This window comes from Arachis ipaensis, chromosome B09 (genome assembly GCF_000816755.2).
Source record: "Arachis ipaensis cultivar K30076 chromosome B09, Araip1.1, whole genome shotgun sequence".
Lineage (NCBI taxonomy): Eukaryota > Viridiplantae > Streptophyta > Magnoliopsida > Fabales > Fabaceae > Arachis > Arachis ipaensis.
In genome coordinates, this window is record NC_029793.2 from 18,573,124 (window position 1) to 18,577,641 (window position 4,518).

The window sequence follows — 4,518 nt, forward strand, 5'->3', positions numbered from 1 at the left end:
AGGATAACTAGGATAGGACTTCTAATTCTCACAACCTTGCCAAGTGCTTTTTAGTTGTTAGTTTATTTTCATTGTCATTTACATTTCATGTCTCTTATCCCAAAATCCCAAAATACAACCCCTAACCAATAACAAGACACTTCATTGTAATTCCTAGGGAGAACGACCCGAGGTTTAAATACTTCGGTTTGTAGAATTTAGGGGTTTGTTACTTGTGACAAACAAATTTTTGTATGAAAGGATTATTGTTGGTTTAGAAGCTATACTTTACAACGAGATTTCAATTGTGAATTCTAAGCCACACAAAAGTCCATTCGTCAAAATGGCGCCGTTGCCGGGGAATTGCAATGGTGTTATGTTATTGGTTATTGTATATATGTGAATAGTGTGAATATGTTTGCTTTTGTTAGCTCTTGCTAGTTTTAGGATTTAATTTTCTTGCTTCTTATTTGATTTTGTTTTCATTTTCTTCTTGCTATCATGAATTCTCACTTTGGCTATGAGTGTAGTTACAATTATGTTGTAGGTGATGAGGACTATAATGAGAATGTGTATCAAGAATGGGATGACCAAAGGTGGGAGGAGCCATATGCATATGATCAATCCTCATGGCAACAACCCCCACCAATGCACTATGAAGAAGAGCCATTCTATGATGCATACCAATCCAATGGCTATGGTGACTCACCTTGTGATTTTCAAGAACCACCACCATATGCCTATGATCCATACCCTCAACATAACTCCCAACCATGCTCACAAGCCCCTTCTTACCAACCACCTTCATATGACCCTAATTCATATCTATCCTACCAACAACTACATATAGAGCCACCACCACCCCAACATCAATATTTTCAAGAGCCACCTCCTCCACATTATTACCAAGATGAACCACCTCCAATATATGAAAATTTTCAACCACAAGAGGAATACTACTTTCCACCACAACCTCCCATGGAAGAATACTCATATCCATTGATCCAATAGCCACATGATCCTAATCATACTATCCAAGAGGAACAAGAGTCAAGGGATCGTCTCAAGGAAGCATTGGATCAATTTCAAGCAACCATGGAGTGTGTTGTGCAACAAGTGGAAAGAATGAAAAACATAGAACCACCACAATTCTACCAAGAAGAACCACCTTCCTATTATGAACCCTTTCCCCAAAATGATGAACCCTTCCACCCACCCCAATCTCTAATGGATGAAACCCTTGGTGTTCTTGTTCAAGGGCAAGAAGAGATGAAAAGGGATGTGCAAAATATCATGGCCACCTTGGATGCGGTAACAAATCAATTAGCCTCCCAATGCTTGAACACTCAAGGAACTCCCATGGCTACATGTGGAGAATCACATGAAGAACATAGCATGAAGGAGAGATTGGAAACTCCGGTGGGAAATGAAGGAAGTTGCTTTGTATTGGAACAATTGGAGGAAGCTTTAATTGTTGAAGACAAGGAAGAAGTGGTAGAAGACTTAGGAGATGCGGAGCCTCCATGGGAACATAGAGTTGAAGAAAACCCCTCCAAGATGATTGAAATTGATGCTAGGGAGGAAAGTACACACCTTCCAAGGCATATTCCATATGAAGACTTGGATGGGATAGAGCAAGAATTGAGTTCCCATGGCAATGAAGAGCAAGCATCAAGTCCTAGTGGTGGAGAATCCTTTGAACTTGAAGAACCTTTTCCCGGTGCATTTGAAAATGTTGTGGAGGTAAACTTCTTTCACCCTCCCAATTATAGTTTGATTAAGGGAAAAGGCTTAGATAGTATTAATGAACAAAGGATTGAATTAGAGAGATCTTGTGAAGAGGTGGCAGTCCCTAGAAAGCACAAGCCACCTTGAGAGGAGCTCCCCATAAGTCCAACTTAAGGACAATAAACAAAAGTGCTAGGTGGGAGACAACCCACCATGGTAAAATCCTTTCATTTTCTCTTTTGTATATATTGGTAGAATTAGTTTAATTTCATGTTTTGTTTAGATAGTTGAGTTTAATTGGTAGTTTAGTATGTTAAATAAGGTTTTAGGGTGTTCTGGTAGCTGTTTGGAGGTTTGGAATGCTTGGATTGGTGCAAAAACATAGAAAAAATTTTTTGAAAAATAGAGCACCATCCACGCGTACGCGTACATGGCGCGTACGCGCACTTACAGCATTTCCGACCATCCACGCGTGCGCGCCATGCGTGCGTACGCGTGGATTGAGAAGTTCCAACCTCCATACATTTTCCAGAGAGTTGTGCCTGCGCCGCGCCAACGTTGTGCCTTTCGCACAAACCAACTCGCGCGTACGCGCACATGACGCGTACGCGCCACTCTCGAAATAAGCCAACGACGCGCGCGCGCCATGCGTGCGTGCGCGTGGATGCCCTTTCTTCCATCCATTTCTTTTCTTCTCCTCCTTCCATTTCTCCCTTTTTCCTTTCTTCTTCCCTCCTCCTACCCCTCATCCAACACTTCCAAACACCATTGACAACCATTTATTTTAGTTGACAAATTAGTTAGTTAGTTAGTTGATTAGTTAGTTTTAGTTTAGTTTTCACTTTATTTTCTCTCCATGGTAGAGTAATTAGTGACGCTTGAGTTATCTAATTCCTTTATTGATTGACAATTAGAAGTTGCTAATTGATTTGGATACCACTAAAGCTAGTCTTTTCCTTGGGAGTTGGCTAGGACTTGTGGAATCAAGTTGATTCATCCACTTGACTTTCCTCCATTATTAGAGGTTAACTAAGTGGTAGCAATGGACAATTGTGGTCATAATCGAGGAGGATAACTAGGATAGGACTTCTAATTCTCACAACCTTGCCAAGTGCTTTTTAGTTGTTAATTTATTTTCATTGTCATTTACATTTCATGTCTCTTATCCCAAAACCCTAAAATACAACCCCTAACCAATAACAAGACACTTCATTGTAATTCCTAGGGAGAACGACCCGAGGTTTAAATACTTCGGTTTATAGAATTTAGGGGTTTGTTACTTGTGACAAACAAATTTTTGTATGAAAGGATTATTGTTGGTTTAGAAGCTATACTTTACAACGAGATTTCAATTGTGAATTCTAAGCCACACAAAAGTCCATTCGTCAGCAACCCCAACTGGTATGCCACGTCCTGAAGTGTGATCATGCACTCTCCGAACGGCATATGGAAGGTGTGCGTCTCCGGACGCCACCGCTCGACGAAGGCACTGACAAGGGGCTCATCTAACCGAAACCATCTATCGTTCAGCCTCACAAGATGGTATAATCCGGCCATCTGCAAGTATGGAACATACCGCTCATCGAGTCGCATGCCCTGCTGCCGCCGCATGCTCCTGATGCATCGCTGTGGCTGCGCATTACATGCACCACATTATTAGAACCACGTAGAAAACCAGTGACAAAAATAACCAACACCAGAAACCACTAATGGAAACCACTAACAGAATCTACATGCAAAACCAATATAACAAACCAGTTGCAAAACCACATGCTCAAACCGCTAACATAAACCGCATACAAATCCACTTACGAAAACCACATGCAAAACCACTATCATAAACCGCACACAAAATCACATAATAAACTACTTCCAATACCACCAAAATAAACCGCCAACATAAACCATCAACAAAACCGCATACAAAACCACTAACATAAAACCACTAACATAAACCACCAACTAAACCACTAACTAAAACCGCATGCAAAACAACTAACATAAACCACCAACTAAACCACCAACTAAACCGCATGCAAAACCTCTCAAATAAACCACTTGCAATACCACTAGGATAAACCGCTAACATAAATCGCCACTAAAACCGCATGCAAAACCACTAACTCAGATAAACCGCTAGCACAAAGTTTTCTATCTACTAACCTCGTCGTTGATGACCCCGGCTATATGAGTAACTCCGTCCAATCGATATAGCCTTTCCGGATCATCCCCCATCGGTTGAGTATTCTGTTCGAGTCTTTGTCGGATCAAATCCGGGTTGTTTTCTCTGGGATTTGGTGGGGTATGAGAATGGAAAAGTGATTCAAATGAGGCTGATTCGAGCTCCTTATATAGTGGAGACCTGTGTAATTCGAACCAGCCCAGTTCAAATTACTATTCGAGGCAAATTTTGACTAATTCGAACCAACTAGGTTCAAATTACTTGTGAAGCGTCCAAATGTGTAATTCGAACTCTCCTAGTTCGATTTATACTCAATTCTAGTTCGAACCATGTAGGTTCGAATTACATTCATCACGTGTTCCATCATTATTCGAGCTACCTTGGTTCGAATTATGTGTTATTATAGTTCGAACCAAACTGGTTCGAATTATATAGTAATGTGCTTTGACTCATTCATAAAACAATTTCCAGTTTGGCTTATTCATGTAATTTCTTTCCATCCTTGGCTTAATTTTGTTTTTTGCCCTAAAAATTAATTTAGTAGCTAGTTTTAGTATTTATGAAACATTTTTGTTTTCTCTTAATGAAAACAGATTTTGTAAATATATATATATATATATATAGGCTTC